Source organism: Phalacrocorax aristotelis, chromosome 11 (assembly GCF_949628215.1).
Source record: "Phalacrocorax aristotelis chromosome 11, bGulAri2.1, whole genome shotgun sequence".
Classification (NCBI taxonomy): Eukaryota; Metazoa; Chordata; class Aves; order Suliformes; family Phalacrocoracidae; genus Phalacrocorax; species Phalacrocorax aristotelis.
This window is the reverse complement of record NC_134286.1, coordinates 16,648,095-16,669,565: the sequence shown is the minus strand read 5'-3', so window position 1 is coordinate 16,669,565 and position 21,471 is coordinate 16,648,095. Positions and strand designations below refer to the sequence as shown.

At 43.5% G+C, this 21,471-nt stretch overlaps 1 protein-coding gene across 9 annotated transcripts in view; it reads left to right on the top strand.

Annotated features, from left to right (window-relative positions):
* The window catches only part of IL1RAPL2 (interleukin 1 receptor accessory protein like 2), a 395,811-nt gene that overhangs the window by 135,206 nt on the left and 239,134 nt on the right, over positions 1–21,471 (top strand). The window contains exon 2 of one of the 9 annotated variants that reach the window (XM_075107084.1): positions 20,615–20,695. The exons of the other annotated variants lie outside the window; for them this stretch is intronic. The gene's annotated coding sequence lies outside the window, so the exon portion shown is untranslated. The remainder of the gene's footprint in view (positions 1–20,614; positions 20,696–21,471) is intronic. 9 annotated transcript variants of the gene reach the window in all.

The window sequence follows — 21,471 nt, the reverse complement described above, 5'->3', positions numbered from 1 at the left end:
CCAGCTCAGTTTGGAGTTCTCTGTTCAGCCATGCTGGCTTCTGCACTTTGGGATGGGCTTTGCTTGTGCTCCATGGAGGTAATCCCTGAAGATTAGCCAGCGCTTGTGCTCCTGTTTGCCCTTCAGAGCAGTGTCTGGTAAGATCCAGTCTACCAGCTCTCTGAGAGGCTCTTAACGTATTTAGTGTTACATGCCATTTAGGCCTCTGAAGTGCTAGTAGTTTGGGCTTCACTCAGGTGGTTTCCTTTATTGTTGTTTCCTAAATATGCCTTTGCCTTTCTTGTCTCTCCATACACTTCAGAAGCTCTTGAAAAGACTAGTCCATCTACCTGTAGTTGGGAAGTCCCCAGGTCCCTAATGGCCTCCAAGGGGGCTGTCACCCAGCTGCAGTGATCAGACGAGCAGGACATTTCCCGATGTACTGATGAATAAGAAAACTCCCTGTTGATTTAAAGCTCAGAGCAAATTATTCTTTCTCTGTTTCTCCCTCATCCTTGGAAGGATTTACATTGCTGTCAGCGAGCTACCTGATATTAGATTTTCATTAGCTCATAATGAAGTTGAAGACTTGAACATCTTGCTCAAATCCATTTACTGCATCCCAGGTCCCTTCAGGGTCCACCTCAATTCTCTACTCTCCAATTCACTCTCCCCTCCTGCCTGTTAACCCCTGCTTACCCATCTGGCTTACAGCTTGGCATAGCTACTTAGTCTACTTTAGTGGGTTTGGATATGAACATAACCAGCCTGTAAATGATAGTGTCAAACTGTTCTAGGGGACAAGGTTAATCCAAGTACTAAATACAGCCATTAGACGTTCTGTAAACATTTTGTGTTTCCCTAAACAAATATTGCTGTGCCAAGGTGGCACTTCCCAGTCTCTCCATTCATCCACACCTCTGTTTAAATTCCAGTGCCTTAATCCTGTCTTCCTTGTTCCTTTATTTTTTTTTTCCTTTACTCCACTCCTGGGAAAGAGGTTTTGAGGCTTTCTTCTCTCCCTCTTTCAACCTTCCTGTATATCTTCATTGCCAGCTGATTTGTTGTTTTCGGGTATGTTGCTGTTCTTGGGAAGGTTCAGCAGTGATGCCCACCTGGCTCAGAACAATATATTTATAGATACAGTTGTTCTCTAGAACCTCCAGTTCTGAAAACGCATAAATACCAGTGGTCAAAGACTCAGTGTTGAAATCAACTGTGACAGTGGCACTTAATTGCTCTGTGGAGCCCAGGACCTTATTTTCAGCACAAGTAACTACCCTGCCCTAAGTTTTGTTCTGGAGCTTGCAACAGTATTGATAACCAGCTTCACAGGTTAATCCTAATGGCTGTGGGGCTTTTTGAGCAGCTTCCTGTCTCATTCTAAAATTTGCTTTTTATATACATTTGAAAACATCTGGTGGTTTTTGACAGAGGAAACAACTGTGTTTGTTGTCTTTTCTATACCGTGGCTTGAGTGTGTCTCAAGTAATTTTTGAACAATTTCCTCTCAAAAAAAAATTTTTCTCAGTTTTTTAAAAACTTCATAATGCCGGATTTCCAACTTTTATTTCTTGTGTTGGCTGTGCTTTGACTGCTTTCCTTTCTACACAATTATTTTTTGGACAAACTGTAAGCGCTGTAATTTTGTTATGAGCTACCAAACCTCTATTTTCTGTTGATAATATTTGTACTATTTCTTGGATGACACCACAGTCTGGGAGCTGAATATTTCAATGAAATGTATCTGTTCTTTGCAGAAGCTAATGTAAATATTTTTCTCGTTTGGTAATAAACATGTATTTTTTGCACAGAAATGGACCCAGACGTGACCTGCGGTGCCAGTCTCAAAATCTGAATTCTTCCATGTTTGAGTCATTTATTTTCATGCTGACTTGCAGTTAGATGTTCACGCTATTTTTTCCCTGGGTTATATAATCCTTATCTAGGCAGCTGACACTGCAATCTGAGTCGCAGTGGTACTTAGCAAGGAGTGGAAAAATGATTGGAATGATATGTTTTAACATTTCAGAGCCACAGGATGTTCAGCTTATGCTTCATGACTGCTGAGTAACCTTATTGATAACAAGAATATTACTGAAATACTGACCCTCTTTTCAATCATACAGCAAAGGCAAAATCGTGCTATTATGTGCTACTGTGTTTTACCAGTAGAGAATTGGAAAAATTATTTACTTCTAGGTCTAGTAAATAGGTACTATCTATTATTCAGAGAAAATCAAATACCAAGGATTGAACCTCTTCCTTGCAATGAAATTAATGTTGCATTATCAGCTGTGTTTCAACTTAATGTTGTTTGCTTTGATTTCACATTTGCAAAGAAGTTTGTTCACAGAGGATTTAATTTTATCTACATGATGTACAACAGGTAATGAAAGACCAATAGTCAACAAATGCAGTGGGTGGATTCATTCTTCAACACGAACACATATTTTGGCCACATATACATTTTAAAGGCAGGCAAACAGTGGCTGATAAAAAGCTTACTACAAGTCTTACCAAAGTTGCAGGTGATTCAGTAAACTGGGACCGTTCTTACCCAGACCATCTGGGTCAAGGGCTGTAAGCAAAATGAAATATATGCTTTTGAACTAAACGCTCGTTTGCAGTGTGCAGGGTATGTAGCCTTTCATGTGTGAAAGCCTTGACCTCACCCTGATCATCCATCACTTTATGCTGCCCAGCTGGAAAGCAGCTTTGCAGAAAAGGACCTGAAGGTCCTGGTGGACACCAAGTTGACTGTGAGCCAGCAAATGTGCTGGAATATCCTGGGCTGCATTAGGAGAAGCATTGCTAGAAGGTTGAGGGCGATGATCCTTTCCCTCTGCTCAGCATTGGTGAGGCCGCACCCAGAGTGCTGTGCCCAGTTCTGGACTCCCCAGTGCAAGAGAGACATGGACATACCGGAGAGAGTCCAACAAAGGGCCACAAAGATGCTGAAGGGACTGGGGCACCTCACATGAGGAAAGGCTGATGGAGCTGGGATTGTTTAGCCTAGAGAAGAGGAGGCTCAGGGAGATCTTGTCAATGTATATAAATACTTGAAGGGAAGGTGCAGAGAGGATGGAGCCAGGCTCTTTCCAGTGGTGCCCAGTGACAGGACCAGAGGCAATGGGCACAAACTGAAACAGAGGGTCTCTCTGGACATCAAGAAACAGTTTTTTAGTGTGAGGCTGACCGAGCATTGGCACAGGCTGCCCAGAGAGGTTGTGGATTCCTCATCCTTGGAGATATTAAAAAGCCATCTGGACATGGTCCTGGGCAATCTCTTCTAGGTGGCCCTGACTGAGCAGGGGGGTTAGACCAGATGACCTCCAGAGATCACTTCCAACCTCAACCATTCAGTGATTCTGTGCCCCTTGTGGGCCTTCACCCTCATGACCTGAACACAGCCTTGGCCAACGTGTGGAGCATGGGCATGTGTGCAGGGCTGGGGACCACATTCTCTGCTTTAATTTGTGAATTTTGCCGGTGTTTTGCTTTTACATTTTATAAATGCTCTTTTGCAGTGGTGTCAGCTCTTTCGGCTGCAGTGAAGTTCCTATGTTACATGGAGTTGTCATTACTTGGTCTTCCCAATGTTTTGGAGATTGCAAGCCATAGGTTTCCCCGCTTGTATGTCCAGGGCTTTCAAACTCAGGTTAGTTCCAGGAGTTAGAACATACCACTCACAGCAGAAGGATAAAGGAAGGATCAAAGTGTTTTTAGCCATAAGCCTGGGAACAGGAGAACTGAGGTGTGTGTACGGACAACATGAAGACAGGGTATGAACTGGCTCACGGCTCTAGAACTAAAGAGTGGCTAAGAGAAGGTCTTAAATAATTTTGAAATTGTGAATATTGCTGAACAATTTTTATGAAAGTAATGAAGCCCAGTTGCTTGAAAAGCTGTACATTTCAAGTTAGAACTTACTTTGGTTGCCATGTCTGGAGTGTGTATTAATGCTGACATGGGCAACAGGCACTCTGCTCATCTTCTGAGTCACAGATATTGTACTGAATTGAAGTGTACAGTTGAGTAGTACTTAATCAGTAATAATCACAATCAAGATTGAATTTTAATGCAGCTTAGGATAATAAGTCATTTATCAAATGGATTTGGTTGGGGGGCATGTGAAATGCCTGAAAGAGCAGAGCTGTATTCTAAGTTTAATTCAAGAGCATTTGCCAAATTATTTAATGAGTAGCTTTTGGCCTGTAGCTCATTTGTAAATGGGTTTTGTACAAGTCTGTGATAGGGCATGTGTAGGTTGTGAAGGATTTGTGTTGTCAACAGCTAATATGTTACAGTCACAGCTGGGGTATGAGATGTTCAGCGCTCTGAACTGATGATGTTCTGCAAAACTACTCACGCTTTGTTTCAGAGAAGTTGTCTCTGGGTGATTTGCAGCCCTGGGGTACTGAAAGGAGGTGCAGCAAAAGAAAGAAGGCCCACTGAGCATTTTTGAATAATCACGTGGATCTACTAGTTGCTGCTAAAATGAAATTTTACAAATCAATTTTTGTGGGACAGATGAAGTTGTGAAAATAATGACATGAAATCAAATGAGCGCGCCACAAAGGACACAGGTGGGAGTTAGAAAAGTGTTCAGAGATATTTGAACAGATGCCCAAAGGTCACCCATGTTACCTAGCAATAAAAATATTGGGCGTTAAAGAAAAAGGGTAGCATATCTGAACAAGGATATGCAAAAAATAGCCAAGGACAAGAAGATGCTTATTATTAAGGAATAAACATTGAAATTATTGCAGAGTGAAAGCAGTAATGTGAGATAACTATGCAAAAAGATGGACAGTAAAGTGCTGGTGTGTTACCGGTATGAAGTTTCCAGTGTCCACTGGGGAACTGTGGTGGATTGGCCCTGGCTGGATACCAGGTGCCCATCAAAGCTTCTCTATCACTCCCCCTTCTCAGGTGGACAGGAGAGAGAAAATACAAAGAAAAATTCATGGGTTGAGATAAGGACAGGGAGAGACCACCCAGCAATTACCGTCATGGACAAAACAGACTCAACTTGGGGAAATTAGCTTAATTTATTACCAATCAAATCAGAGTACAGTAATGAAAAATAAAAACCAAATCTTAAAAACACCTTTCCCCCATTCCTCCTTTCTACCCGGGCTCTGCTTCACTCCTGATTTTCTCTGCCTCCTCCCCCTGAGTGGTGCCCTGGGATGGGGAATGGGGGTTGTGGTCAGGTCATCACATGTTGTCTCTGCTGCTCCTTCCCTCTCATGCTCTTCCCTGCTCTTTCCCTGCTCCGGTGTGGGGTCCTCCACAGGCTGCAGGTGGATATCTGCTGTGCCATTAATCTCCATGGGCTGCAGGGGGCAGCCTGCCTCACCATGGTCTTCATCACAAGCTGCAGGGGAATCTCTGCTCCTTTCCCTCCTTCTTCACTGACCTTGGTGTCTGCAGGGCTGTTCCTCTCACATATTCTCACCCTTCTCTCCACTGCTGTTCCACCACAGGTTCCCCCCACTTTTTGAATACGTTATCCCAGAGCCGCTACCACCATCGCTGATTGTCTCGGCCTTGGCCAGCGGCGGGTCCGTCTTGGAGCCAGCTGGCATTAGCTCTATCAGACATGGGGGAAGCTTCTGGCATCTTCTCACAGAAGCCACTCTTGCAGCCCCCATGACCAAAACCTTGCCACGCAAACCCAATTCAGGAATGGATTTATTTGCTGGTTGAGGTGTCACAGGCAGTGCCCTCTGCACTCTTTCTAAGATAAGGTTATGCCGTATTTCAGAAGAAAAGGAATGCCTTCGAACAGTGAAGGCGAAGTGAAATTGTGGTTTCAACACCTCAGAAATGCTGGTGATCTCCCTTGTGGTCAGCTGCAACTGAATTTTGGGGGGCTTTCTACATTGGCTAGAAACGTAGCTGAAAATATGAAGTGAACATTCACTGCTAACATGAGCCTATGCAACCCTGCTGGGTTGGGGAGAGGGTAGATAGACAGTGCTGTGAAGAAATAGGGGCAGGATACCTCTGCATGGTCCCCAAACCCCATAATATTCTTGAATCAAATACTTGGAAACAACAATTCCATAAGGCAGGTAGAAGCAGTGGCAAGGGGAATAGGAATCAAGGGGGTGAAATTTGCTAACCTGGTGTGAAAAAACTTTTTTTCTATTATGGGGGAAAAAGTTTTAAAGATTTTTAACTTTTTTTGTACCCTGCATGAGATTAAAAAACAGTAAGAACTTTCTTTGCTAAATAAATTATATTTTTTTTTTCTCTGTTGGAATATTTGATTTGAGTGAACTTCCAGTGTGTTCTTCAGATTTTTATTTCTCTCATTTTTCTTTAAAATATTTCAGTTAGAAGTTTAGTGGATTGAATAATGTCTACTTGAAATGAAAAATTGAAACCTACTGCTAGATAAATGCAGAGAAGTGGTGCTTTGTTTGCATTTTCCAGATATTTTCCATTTTTTCTAAATAAAAATGTGTAAGTGGATGCAATGTTGGAAAAATCAGGTGTTGTGCATGTGTTCATCTGATGGAAAATGTTATGGCGGCGTGATTTTTGACCTGTTCTGAAGGCAGGGTGTGGAGACAGGCACAGAGACAGTTTGGAGCATGCATGTTTCTGAGGCATCTTTCAGAAATGGTTCCAGAGGAGGCTGGAGCCTTTCCCTGGAAACCAGCTCTTCAGCTGTTCAGCTAGAAAAAACACTGGACTCTTTGTGTATTTATATGGTGCTTCAAAGGACCACAGAAGAAATGGCTGAGAGTTTCCAGGATTTCTTTTTGGGGGGTGTTAAATGATGCTCAGTTTAATTAAACTTGTCTTGCTCTGTCTTTGGAGTCACAGAGCCAAAGGTGGTGATGTGGGGTAAGGAGGGGGGATATTAACTCATCTCTCACTTAAAAGTAGAGATATTGAATGCACAGATGTTTTAAAATCACATTTCAGCATGTTATCTAATTTTTATGGTTAGTCATTGCTGTAACTAACTTGACGGAAAGGGAAGAGAAAATTGGTATGGCTTCTAAAATCAATGAGCCATTAAATAGGTGACAATAATCTTGATATAAACTTAGGCTATTTAATTGGCATGCAAAATACCTCTGGAGAGCATTCCTATTTCAGGCTGTTCTCTAAATACCAAGTGTTTATACCCTGCCCATGAAGTTCAAGGCAGCCAGCTCTCTGATGGGGTCGCCGCAGCCCTTCTCCAGCAGTACGCAGATTTCCTTTCTTCTCTCTTGCGTTTTGCATGTCTGTGTTTGCTTTCATGGTTTTCTGTCTTCAGTTCTGTGTGAACAGATGGGGCTGCAGAGGTGGCAGTGGTGCCAATTTATACCCACTGAGGGCTGAGCCCTTTCTTTTGCCAAGCGGGTTTGATAATTTCATGCACTGAGTTTTTGAGTGTGACTTCCATTCTTGTACGTACCGCAGATAACGGGATCTGCACTGCTGTCTGGGAGGGTGGTCTTTGTAGCTTGGCTGTGAGCAACAGCTTGGGTTTGGTTTTCTGGTTGGTTTGCGTTTATTTTTCCCAGTGGATGTTGTTCTTTTGTCCTGAGTGCCACCTGTAGTAATATATTTATTTCTTTTAAAGTCAGTGTGTTCAGCTGTGGGCTGGAAACTGCTCAAAGGAGCTGCTGCTCTTCCCCTTCCCGTCTCAGGAAGGGCACTGGAAAGCAGCTGCACCCACAGAGGGTGCTCAGCATCCCTGCAGGCACTGAGTGGGGAGCAGGCAGCTCCTGCACCCTTCCCCAGGCTGCCTGTGGGTCCCTCCTCGTGCTCAGCTGCATCCCTTCCCAAGAGGAGGAGGGCCAAAGTGGTGGCTCCACTGCTGTTGCCTCTCCACTTGGCTGAGGGCTCCAGAAATGCAGCTTCTTACTGGCTCTAACAGCTCAGAGTTTTGACCAGCCACATGGGTGCAGCTCTCTCCTCTCTCTGCCTTTCCCACACCCAGAGCCTAAGCGATGTCTGTTCTTAGCTGCTGCCTTGGGCCGAGCATGCTTTGTAGTTGCATATGTCAGGAGATTGCCTAGCCCTCAGGAACCTTTCAAGCTCTTCACTAGATGTCTTACCATTATTTTCTGTTGTATGTTGTAAAATGTGTTTCCACATTGTGTTTGATGTTTCAGGAAAAATGTCTAGAGAAAGAAAAATATAACGAAGTATTGGGATGGCAAATAGAGGCAGAGAAGTGTGGCGTGGCTTGTCCAGACAGAGTTGGTTGAACTGAGGGTGAATCTTGTGGTACTCGAATCACTGTTACCTGGTGGCCTGACCAAGTAGGATTTTGCATTGTGTTTGAGAGCCAGTGCTGTCTGAGATTTTTTTTCTGTTCTTGGTTTTTGCATTGTTGTTCCAATTTTACTCCCAGTTTAAAAATTATTTTTATATTACTAAATTACAGAAGGGCAACGAATCTGGTGAAGGGTCTGGAGAGCAGGTCTTATGACAAGAGGTTGAGGGAGCTGGGGTTGTTTAGTCCGGCAAAGAGGAGGCTGAGGGGAGACCTTATCGCTCTTTACAACTGCCTGAAAGGAGGCTGTAGTGAGGTGGGTGTTGGTCTCTTCTCCCAGGTCACTAGCGATAGGACAAGAGGAAATGGCCTGAAGCTGCTCCAGGGGAGGTTTAGATGGGTATTAGGAAAAATGTCTTTACTGAAAGAGCGGTCAGGCATTGGAACAGGCTGCCCAGAGGGGTGGTAGAGTCGCCATCCCTTGAGGTATTTAAAAGATGTGTAGGCGTGGCACTTTAGGGCATGGTTTAGGAGGCCTGGGGGTGTTGGGTTGACGGTTGAACTTGGTGATCCTGGAGGTCTTTTCCAACCTTAATGATTCTATGATTAATAGTAATTGTGGCTTTCATATTGTTCTTATTTGTAGTATTAGGAATGTATATTATGGTGCCTAATCTAGGAACGAGACAGGACAACATAAACAGGACTCACAACTGAAATCACATGCAATTGAGATTGATCCTTCCCCTCCCAGAAAATAAGAATTTAAACTTCTCAAAAATGTTTACATGAAGATAGACAAAAATACTTTATGGAAAAACCAAATCACATAAGCAAAACATTATATTTCATTCTGCTATGATGCTATATTTTCTAAGCCTTTCCCCCTTGCCCTGAAAGCATTTTCTCATGTGTTTGTTGTGCTCTGTTGTTGCAAATCTACCCTGGGAACATGCAGCACCCCTTTATTAAGTTGCCAAATGATTTTAGCAATCTTATTTTCCACATCTGGTTTTTAAACCTCTTTGAAAAGCAGCCAGGCCTGTGAAAAGAAGTCATGAATTGCAAATGTATGTGTCTCTGAAAGTTACCTCACATTTTTAAACCTAGCACTGCTGCTCTGGCTCAGTGCAAACAATGACTCCACTGAGTTATTCTGGCAGCCACCTGACGCTGGTGGATGACAGTGCACAGCTGTAGAGTACTGCGCTGTGCAACCAGACGTGGCTCAGGTAGGAAAATTCACTGCGAAGGGCATCTCTACTTAAGCGTCCATGTGCTGGAGTAGCCTTAGATTTGTTGCTTTTAGCATCTGTTTCCCTTGCTGCTACAGTTCTCTCCCTGGTCTTCTCAGGGAAGTTTTTTAACTGCTTTTACTTCTGATGCTTGGTTTACAAATGTTAGATGTTTAAAGCACCAATATTTTCAAGTATAAGCCCTTCGTGTCCAACAAACTCATTTTCTTTTCGTGTCATGAGAAGATGATGGCCAGTCAGCCCTGGGAACGTAGCAGGCAGGAGAAGATGTGCATGGCCATAAGCTCTCGCTGCCACCGCGGAGGAACAAAGAAACAAGACGTAGGACCTGAAGAACCCAAACTTCAGCTGAAGTGCCATACTGACCACCTCCTGCTGCCTGCCCAGGGCCCCATTCAGCGCTCAGACAAGCACAAGCCTCCCTCCTTGCAGAGCTGAGTGTTGTCCCTTTTTGTACGTTAGGACAAAGCAATTGCTTCTCGACTTGCTGTGGTCTTGTTGTGTAACATAAAGCTGTGCTGTGGCTGGTAGATGATTCATTAAGCTGTAACCATAAGAACCAAAACTCTTAAGGTCTGAAAGAAACTTTGACCTATTTATTACTGTACAGAGCTTACTAGTACTGTACAATTAGTAGTAGCATGTACATTAGCAATTAAGAAGTCAGGGAAGTGTAGACATGAACAATAGACCATCTGTTTGACAGAAATAACTATTAAGATCAGTATGATTTTAGATGCTTCTTTACTACTTAGACTCATCTAATGACTAACGTTCTCATGGTAGAATTGCCTCGTTAGCTAATGAAAATTTTTTTGGAAACCCCCAGGAAGAACACTTGTGAAGTACTAGGCAAAAATTAAATATTGATTATTTTTAATGCATCAAATTAAACTTAATCATACTCTAGGAAATACATGATGTTTCCCAAAAATAATTGAAACCCCACTGCTGGTTTCTGTACAAGGTGATTTCATACTGAAATGAGTTGCAGTACAATAGAAGCTGCCGCTAACTTATAATTTGTGAAATTCAAAAAGTGTTAGCATATCATTTAGATAATGAAACCTTTATACCCATCTAGATTTGTAAGTACTAACTTGAGCGAAGGAAATGCTATTTCAGTGCTATTATATTAAATTATATACATTTGCTGGGGGGTTAGATGGCTGTATGTTTAATTTACAAGCTTTTCATTCCAAGCTTTTCATTTAGTCTTAGCAATTTAGGCAGCCATAGTTTTAAAAAGTACTGATAGTAGTGTTAAAATCAAGTGCATATTCACAAGGATGACCGAAGTCTAAATGATCAAAGTAGTCAATAAATATGAATCATTTTCTAGACACTTTTAATAACTTTTTTTAAATTTTAATTGCGCGTTCCTCTTACGAAGCAGCATCACTCTTCCCTCTTCCCCATTTAAAAAGGAACCCTCTGACACAGGAGCAGCAGCCGAATGTCTCACTGCAAGCGAAGGGAAGAGGGAGGAGTAAAGCGAACAGCAGACTCTGGCTGTGCCAGTGCTGGCGAGAGGCGTGCCAGTCCAGCCCCCGACACGTACTCTTTCATGGAAAGCTAAACTGCTGGTACCGTTCAGCTCCACCATCTGCTGAGGATTTTTTGCTTGTGGGTCACCACAGAGTGGCTTCGTCATCTGACTTACCCATCCTGTGTCATGATGGTTCTGAGAGGTGCTCCCAGATGTTGTGGAGGGGGCACATCTGGCTCCCAGAGGCCATGGCAGTGGGCCTGTGGGGCTCACGGCCACCAAGGAGCCTTTGTGGGGGGCAAGCATCTCTAGTGCTGCCATCTGCCCTGTCCCAGCAGCCAGCTGTCTCCCCATCCTGCCACGTGGCCTGAGACATGGGGTCTCACACGCTCAGTAAATACAGGATAGGGAGAGTTGATACTGGTTTGATCAGTTATTTTCAACACGGTGGGGTAGTCTTACAGGCAGCTTTGGAAAGGGTCTGTGAAAGATGATACATTTCCATATATTGTGTGTGGCACTCTATGCTTGGAAAGTATTAGGAGCTCAGAACATAAAAATTATCAAAAAACACTGTTCTGTATTTAAAAGCCTTCATGGTATTTACACTGAACCGGGAGTGTCTTGTTGCTGCTTCCATTTGAGAATATCCCTTGGCGTAAGGCAGGCTGCAAAGCTTCACTCCTGGTGTTGGTACATGCATGGGGAAGAGCTGGAGCTGGGTTTGCACAAGAGGCGATTAGAAAAACTCTCTTCGTGCTGGTCACCTGGCAGTTGAGCACATGCTATACCAAATCAGTTGCACTAAATATAAAGCACATCTTTTATATTGCCTTTTCTGAGAAACCTGTCTGTCTGCAGGAGCTGAGAACATGGCCCCATAGATCTGCTTGTTTGGATCCTGAGGGTTTTCTCTCCTCGTCAGAGAAATCTCTCCCCGGTGACAGTTCTAAAAGACTCTGCTGAGCTGTTCCCATCTGCTTTGCAGGATTTATTAAAATGCGCTTTGGGGCTGTTTGGTTTTTCCAAGCATTAGCTCTGAAGTTTTCCAGGTTCTGGCTTTTTTTTTCTCTCTCCAGTAGGTTTGTGTGTCCTTCTACCTGCAGAACGAGGCGCTTTAATGTACTTGTGCAGTTGCTATTCCTTGCTGGAGGGCCTGCAGTTGTTAGCACTGAAGAACAGGCTGGTCAAGCACACCTCTAAGGAAGGGCTGTCCGGATCAGTAAACTGGAATGAGAGCTCGCAGGAGAGGTATCCCAGGAGCTCACAACTGCACCTCTGTGTTACAGGTGTTTAAAAATGCTTTACCTGAGTTCTTGAGCTCTCAGTTTAGACATTAAGCTAGAGAAGAAGGCCAAACAGAGCTGGTGGGACACAGGAGGGGCAAGGCCATGGCACTGGGTGCTGCTCTGGTCCCACTCAGTGCCAAATGCAGCTGAGGCTGGGCAGCTCTCCCTGGGCCAAGCCAACAGCATGGACAGGGCAGACTTGTCTGACCAGGCACTAGTTCTGTAGGCTGCAAACTCAGTTTTATGTCTTCAAATGGGAAAAAATTGGTGACTCTTAAATGCAAGTCAAGGGGACCTGCTTTAAAGCCACACAGATCTGCTTTGGAGTATTGCCCCCTTGTTTTGCAGTGGAGACATCTCAGAGGCTTAAGGCAGGGACCAACAATTTGTCTGCTTAGCAGCAACACAACATCAGCCGTTCACATAGTATCACCTTGCTAGATCTCATTCCTAGTCCTTGTTATGAAATCTCAGGTAAACTGTTAGTTTTTCTCATCCGTTTTCCCTTTTATAATTTGTTGAGTGTTTTCTTTAACTGTTGGATGCTTAAATATCCTGGTGATAGATGCCTAAGGAAAACAAAGCAAAACAAAGGGTACGGGAGTTACAGTCTGCAATGTTGTTTGTAAAGCACTGGGAGATTCTCGCACATGAGTGCAAAGCATTGGCAGCAGATTTTGTTTAATTGTAAGCAAGCTGTTTATGGCTGAGTGTGTTTTTATGGAGTTGCGGCATTGTTTGGTTGTTGAAAATAGTTTTTGAAAGCGGTGCTAAGGCTTGTAGGGTGGTAGAAAATTTTCAGTCTAGGGAAGGAAGGAGGCAAGTTTCAGCAGTGCTCCGCCACAGACTCCTTTGGCTTTTGAGGTGACTGGTCAGTATTCAGGGACCTGGTGTCTGTGCAAACTGGTTCTAGGAAACGTTAAATGGTTTTTAAATTCCTGCCCTAATTTAATGGGTTTGTGCATGTTGAATGTCATTAAATGTGAGTAGTGTTAGCGTGTGTTCCAGCAGAGCTGAGAGTTCAGGACTGCCCCCAAATCAAGAAACTTTGAAGAATTAATGCAATTAATTTTCTTGCTGTATTAGTACCGGAACTAGATGCCTTGCCTCTACCTGCCCATATTTTGGTGTGCCTTGTTTTCCAAGGCCAGTAAGAACCCAGATTGCAGATATCACAGCACTTTGGAAGCTGCTTGAGCAGGAAACACTAACAATAAGAAAAGGAGCTATGGCTACCATACCTTTCCATAATCCTCCTGAATTGTCAATTAGAGCATGGTTATTTGTGTCATTATCATTGATGTGCTTTCAGCATTTTTTTAAATCATCCCCCCTACTACGGAGGGATTTCCTTCTTTATAACTGCTAAAATCGTTTTGAAACTTAACGCACAAAACCCACAGCACTTAGTTTGAGGCCATTTATTTTTATTTTATTTGGGGGACCATAAGGTGGTCAAAAGATTGAATCGTTAAAGCAAACAGAGTGCAGAGATATTTCAGGGAAGGATTTCCCATTCCAGTAATTTCACGCTTCCAAGGGAAAAAGAGTGATTTGCAGGGGTTTTACACTTGCCTTTTCATACTCAAAGTTAATACCTTGCACTATTCCACAATGGGTCATCAGTGCTCAGTGTCTCATGGAGAGGGGAAATGTTGGGAAACAAATGTGGAGAGGCAAAGTCATTTGTCCAAAGATGCACAGTGGGTTTGAGAGCGCTCCTGGTCTATAAACCAGGCCATGAACTCACGCATTGGGTTTTATCTGACACAACCGTGTAGACTCAGCTGTGAGCCCTGGCCTTGGTCCATCCCCTCCTCCTCCTCTTCTTCCTCCACAGCTTCCAGAGACCTGGTGCTTGAAGCCAAAATCTGGCTGCTGACTCTGCTAGGGTGGTAGAAGAGGGAGAGTAACTACAGATGGGGAAGAGAGAGCGTGGAGATGCCCCATGGGCAGACCCACACATGGCTCAAGCCCTCATGGCTGTGGGGCCGGACCATCCTCTGCTATGCAGAGGTGTTTGGGAGGGCTTAGCATCCTCATTTCTCTATTTGGTTTTTGTTTTGGTTCTTTGGGTTTTTTTTGTTTTGTTTTGTTTTGTTTTGTTTTTTCGGGGGGTGGTGTGGGAAGGTGTAGAATGATTTGGGGAATAAAACTGGCTCCAAACTCCAAAACAAGACTCCTGCAGGGCACCACTGAGTACATCCAGCCTGTCTAGGCAGGGCACCATTGATAACTTCTTTCAAAGAATGATATTTCACTTGCTTTTGAACCACCTCTATAGTTGGTCATAAAAAGTTTTTGACCTTATGTCAGAAATCCACCTACTGAGCTTCCAGCGCTCTCGGAGCAACGGGCTCTAACGACGGAAGAGGAGGAACTTTAAAAAGGTCTTGAAAGGTTTTTATGAAATGCATTATGGTGGATCGTTTGAAGTTGTTAGAACTGATCTTTAATAGTTACACCTTTTAAAAGCTCCTGAAATCCATTCATGTTTACAAGATGAGACATGATTTTCAAAAGTTTTTTTTTCTTTTTCATTTTAGTTACTGCATTAATGGCCATGGTTCCTGCAGGGAGATGAGCATTGCTGAGGTCAATAACGTGTCTTAAATGTGAGCTGTCAGGATAATAATCTGTGCTGAAATTCACCTTGATGCAGAGGAGGGTGGAGAGCCCTCACTTGCCACTTACGCCTTTGTTAGCATAATACAATGCAAATACCCTAATCTTTGTTAGGGCAATACAGTGCAAATGGCCTGGAGTGGGCTGGGGAGGGATCACTCTGCTGGGTTACAGTCTGGTGGGGAACAGATGCTTTTGGAAAAAGGGCAAGACAGTGTTACTAAGAGAAATGATGAAGATCTCTGCAAATGGGATATCTCAGAGCCTTATTGCAGCTTTGGGCTGGGTTTGCCAGGAGAATAAAGGAAGAAATTTGTGTAAGTTTAGATTCATTTACTAAAACTTTGTGGAAATAGAAGTCATCCTTTCCTACATAAAGATTTAAGTATTTTTCCAATATTAACTGAAGCTTGCTCATTTAGCTTGCTGGTACAAATAGGCCACTGTGAAGTGGGTTCCCTAAACTGTAGGAAAAATTACTGAAAGTAAAATATATACTATTTTAAAGATTCATTACAACTTTCATATGAGATTTAAAAGCTCTTTCAGTCAAAATAAAATTTTGACTTCAGCTATTTGATGGACTCAGTTGAGCACATTTTGAAGCAGATATTTTGCGTGTTTTTCTTGCCATCATAATTTGCAAATGAATAGTTGGAATCTGTTTTCTGGTATCAGTGAGTCATGAAATTTGCGGTACCCTTATGATAGCACAGACAGCTCGTAAGAAGGTAGGGTGCGAAACCCATATTGCAAGAGGAAAGCTAATTAGGTTTAATTAAAGGTAGGCACAAATCATGGGCTGCAGGTCACATTCTAACAACCTCCCTAGGGCTTATGTGGCTTTTTCATTAAAATTCAGTTTCAGTAAGGCAAAACTGGTTCTGCCAAGAAATCTGGTAGTCTTATCTGTAGTTCCTCAAGCAGAATTCTCATTATCTTCACTGTCATGAGCATGCAGTCTGTAGTTTGTACACTAAAAAACTGTAAATATTTGCCTTAAATTATTGACCTAGATTTAGTAACTTTGACACTAGGAATAACTGACTTGAGAAGGTGACTAGAGAGCAAGTATTTATCATTCCCCATGATACAAAAAATAGAAGGCACTTGATGAGGCCTGAGACAACAGGTTTAAAATAAATAAAAGCAGTATGTTTAAATGAGACATGAAATTAAGTTGTGTAACTCATTGGTACTGTGTGTTATGAAGACCAAATATATAGAGGGGTTGAAAATTCATTGGATAAGTTAATGGAGGATAGGTCTGTCAAATCTGTTTAACATGGTTCTCTGAATCCAGCTCCTACTTCAGGGAGTCCCAGGCTACTTATTCTGAAATCGAGAAGACTGCATCAATCTTTGTCCACCTGCCCTGGGTCCCTGCCAGAGCAAGGAGGACCTGTGAGTCAGCAGCACGTTCCTCCTGCGGGGCGGCTGAGTACTGCAAAGCTGAATTCATGGGTGCAAAAGTTTACCATATAACTTCAGATCATGTCTTCCCCAGACCTCTTACCTGAGCCGGCTGTGAGCAGCCAGCTGGACGCCTGTGGGGGGTTTGCTCGCAGGGCCAGTGGTGTGAACCCAGCTCCTCGCTTCGAGGGGATCATTGGGAGGAAGTGTTTCATTTTGAACTGATGTTGTGAAATGATCCGTTCAGCTTCAGCTGAGAGAGTAGGCATTTTTTAATTTCCACATGTCCTTACTAACATTTTCAAAGGTTTTCACTTATGGAAAATGTTGATGTTCTGGGAAAAATGGTTTTTGGACAGTGTATCACTTAAAATGCATATTCTGGAATAATTAGCTTATATAGGTGTAGGAACTTACCTCTCTGTGCAAACCCAAATGATCTGATCATTTATTGGTGAAGAATAATTTGACAAGCTGTCACAAGGATTTCAGCTTTTTTAGATGTCTTCTATTTTGGTTGCTTCTGTCAAGAGTTTTTTTTTTTTTAACATGAGAAAAATTCAGTTCAATGGGACAGATTTCCTTCCAGAAGATAATTTTGAATGTTTAGATATAGTGGTTTTCCTCCAGCTGTCACTGCTTTCTTGTTCCTACACTCTTGAGAAAAGATTTTAAAAATAATTAAGTGTGAGTGTGTCTGTATCAGCCTTTCCTAGCAAGAGCTTTTGTTTATTTAAATTTGGCAGCTCCTTGTGTTTGTACCGCAGACTCTGCACTATGTTGTGCCCCACGGGTCACGGACTGGAGGATTATTATTCAGTCCTCACCCATGGAGCATGTCTTGGAGAGGCAAAGAAGAGGGCTGATAATTAGAGATAGACCTCAAAGTTTCAGTACCACGTATGGGATTGTCAGATAAGTACTGCAAACTAGCTCCTTGTCTGCTTGGGAAAAGTAAGGATAAATCCTGATCTGGTGTCCAGCAGCAAGACCATAGGGAAGTCACATGTGGCCCTAATGAAGGTAACGGATTTAGGCTGATAATGCACACATGGGGAATCTGCTCCTTGGGGTAGCTACTGGCTATTGAGGTGTGGTCTCTCATAGCAAAAATACCTCTGATGGAGGTATCCATGGGCATGGAGCTGTAAGGGAACAGGGAGGAGGATCTACGGTGATGAAGCCAGGTGCTTAGCATTGATGTGATCTCCTCAGTGATTTGGAAAACAGAAAACAAAGGGCAAACAATATGGAAATTTCAATAGCAGTATTCGTTAAGAAGTATTTCCTTTAAATTCTCAAGAATCATTTTATCCACCCTTTTTCCCTCTTGGTGGTGGGACTTTGCTACTGTTCCCCCCAGAGGTCCAAGACCTCACAGGGAGTGCTTAGGCGGTGGCACATCTGCTCTGTCCCCGTCCTCATGCAGCCCCCAGCGGAGAGGTGGTCAGTGCCAGTGTGAGATGTCCCTGCCCGTGCTGCCCTGCAACTCTCTGCCATGCTTTGGCTTTCTGGGGCCATCCACGTGGATGGGTGGAGGTGTTGGACCCTGCTGCTGGGGGCTGGCAATGCACCTGAGGGTCTGCTTGGCTCCCAGCTGGTCCCTGCTCCTGCTCACAGGAGCTCTGCCTAACCCCTTCCATTCAAGCTGAGATGCGTGAGCTTAGGGTATTTAAATAATTGACCTCTGCACGTTTTCCTGGACGGAGGCAGTGGGAGCACCCCTCGCCTTGCTAAATCCCACAGCAATCAAAGCTGGTAAATACACCAGGGACTCGGCAAACTGCTCGGAGTCACGGGTTTTTCCCGCAGCTCTCTGCAGGCACTTCACTGCAGGAATTTGTCTGCCCCTTTCCTTCCCCCATCAGGAAGCAACTGATCTTTGGGGTGAGGACTGGAAGGAGCAGGGAGGGCATCATGCTCACTGGCATCACCATAACGTCTAGGGCGTGTGCGGATTTGGTATCATGAAAGAACAGCGTGCTTCCCCCATTCAGTAATAGGGGAATATTTTCCTCCTGGTGCTTTTGGCACAGTTTGACTTGGCGTTTGTGAGCCAGTGGCCCGCCGTGCAGAGCGCTTTGGGAATTACGCAGGCGTGGACAATTAGTCTCTTAAAAGGTCTGCTGCTTGGCGACTTGCCAGTGAAGCCAGTGTAGCCCCACTACATAATATCAATTTTTAATGATGATAACTTTGCTAAATTCAGCCCTTGATAAATCTTAGAGTTGGTTTTTCAAAGTTTAAAATCAAACATAACCCAATTACTTCAGTATTTGATTAAACTGAACTGCTGCTTTTGGTAAAGTGTTTAAATAAATCAGTATTAATATACTTTTCTACAGTAAATAAAGTTATGTCTGTATACTTCAAATATCAATATTCACATGGAGCTCTTGGAAATTAAACACTGGCAGTCTGTGTAATACGGAGAATGTATTAACTTAAGGAAATAAATGTTTTATTGATCTTTAAAGGCTGAGATTATGATCTTAGTGGTGGTGATTGAAAACACTATTTTTAGAATGGTGAAACAAATATTTGTAAATATGTTGTAGGAAGGCCGTTATATTTTATTCTGTTAACTCTGAAGACTGCCTGCTGTAAATGCTCGAGGACTGACAGACTTGGGAAGGTGATGTCAAATGGACTTTCTGGAGGCTGCAGCGCTTACGGGCACACGCTCCGCCAGCATTAGCTGCTGGGTGGTTCTGCCAGGAGACACCTACCTTTGAAGTTGGTTTGCAAACGCAGAAGAGGTCTTTGTCCAGTGAGGCCACCTGGCTTCAGCACTTGCAGTGCTCTTTGCTGCTTGCATGCAAAGATGCCCCCTTTCCTGCGGGGCCTCATCCAGAGCCCTCTTACCCCAGCTGGAATCTGCTCGCTGGCTGGGACAGCTTTGACATGAGTCTTTGTAAGAGAGAGCTGAGCACCAGGGCCGTTGGTTGCAGTTGAACATGCTCTTGCACATCAAAATAGTCTCAAGGTGTGAGAATTAGGGGCTGCTGAGCCCCCCCCTCAGCCCCCCTGCGGAGTACTTGAAACCCGCTCTGCCAGGAGCCATTGCCAGCCAGAGATGGCCCAAGGCCCGTGCAGTTCGACCTTTGCTGCCTGTGGGGTATAGAAGGGTACAACCGGCTGAACCCTGCGTAATGATTTCTGAGCTGTCAGTAATTCGCACAATTACTTGCTTTCAGCTGCTTCTTGTCAAGCAAATTACAGGCCTTCTAGAAATGGTGTGAAAGGCCAATCTGCCTAGTCTTACAGATGATTTAATGTTTCCAGGCTCATAAGATTTGGGAAACGAAATCCTTAATTTTAGATCTTAGTTCTTCAGTCTCGGTAAGCCTGAAGAAGTGGGCTTTACACACTACCTTCAGCTTGGCTCAGGAATGCAGCCATCTGCTAAAATAGACAATGTAAATGCATTACCCCAGAATTTGAAAGCTATCGCTGTTTCGGATCTCTCTCTCTTGGAGCCCTTATCTTTATTGTCACAGCACATGTACATATTTGAAGGAGGTTTATATTGTGCTTTGCCAAGGAGCGGCTTTCTACCATCCAGAGGTTCTGGGTGAGTCATGCTTGTCTGGGGCTGCAAAAGCCTGTTCTGAAATCCTTCCGATTTCAATCTACGCCTGTTTTCAGCTGCTTGACCTGGTGTAATCCATATCTAGCATACCATGGTGTTCTGTCCTCTTTCAGTTGTGTCTGAAGTTTCCCACTGAAGTGGGGAAAAACAACCATCTTCTGAAGCTGGACATGCTCCTCTGTAGATGCCCATGAAGGGCCATCTTTATCCCAGGGTGCCACCAGAACATTCTTCGAAGAGAGACCAAATGTTTGAGAATATCAAGAGAGACTCTGTGTGCCCACTAATTAGAGGTGACAAATAAAAATTACAATTAAGTGAAACTTCAGAAATAAAAAAAAAATTGATCTTTTTCTCATTACCTTTTTTCAGAGGGTGAAAAAGCATTTCTGAGAGTGGGAGTTCGAGTGACTAATGTGTTGTTACAGTCAGTTAAATCAACTCAAGAGTGAAACTTCTTGTTGTTTTTCAGAACACTCAATATTTTAACATTAATTTATTGTGAAAGAACATGCCCAGTCTCAGCTCTTTTCTTATGTAGGCTTTTATGCTTAATGCCTGTTTTTAAGGCATTTTTCCCTACTGGTTTATATTATTTCCTTTACATCCTTGGGCCATCAGGGTTAGTCATGCTGGGTACATTTTCTTACCTGGCATCCTATGCCGTGGGCAAGCAGCCATACGGACAAGAGGCTTTCTACCCTAAAAACTTATTCACTCCTGCTATTAACTTTGCAGGAGGGAACAAGAAGACGCAGAAGACTAGAGTGCGGGACTCCTTGGTTCCCAGATGTGTCATTGAAAGGATCTCCTAAAGAAGTATGTAACTTGCCTTTTAGTGGTTAATTTAGGAAAATTCAGCATCTGAAGTTTCTATGACTCTTCCTTTACGTAGTAGCAGGGACCTGGAGACATGTCGGCTTTGCAGACTCATGAGATCACCTGTATGCGCTGCTTTCCTATCTTATTTCATTCTCTGCTTCTTTTTCTTTCCCCCATACTCATGCCTATCCTGAAGGTCTCTACAACAGGTTTAAGTCTCATCCTGCTAGAGGAACATGGTTACGCATCCAGTTGCCCAGCTGTGTTGCAGCTAGCACAGCTAGATGATGTGCCTGCATGGCACTTCTGCGTATTCTCATAATAAAAAGAAAGAGTAGTTCTGTGTTGCTGGCTGCCATCTTCTGATCGGTCAGTCATCTGAAGCTCCTGTTCTTCTACTGTGGCTCACAATCAGTTAAATTCATGGAAGAATTTTTAAATGGCATACACAGCCCTGCAAGGCCAAGGCGTGGAGACAAATGTGAAGTCTCTGTCCATCGGGGGGAAAGTACAAGGCAGAATTAAATCAATTGAAATGAAGGCATTGATGCGTAGACATAAGTTTCAGTAGAAGAGCGATGATGGTGAGTGATGGCCTGTCAGATTTTAGAATGGAAACTACATACGTACATAAAGACAGAGGACCACGTGGACAGTATTTTTGGCTAATTACTACAAATATTTAAAAATACAATCCTGGCCATGCTGTCTGCACTAGGGGGGTCTGGTAAGCAAGAGGAAAGATCTTTCTCTGCTGTCAGGCAGAGATTTAT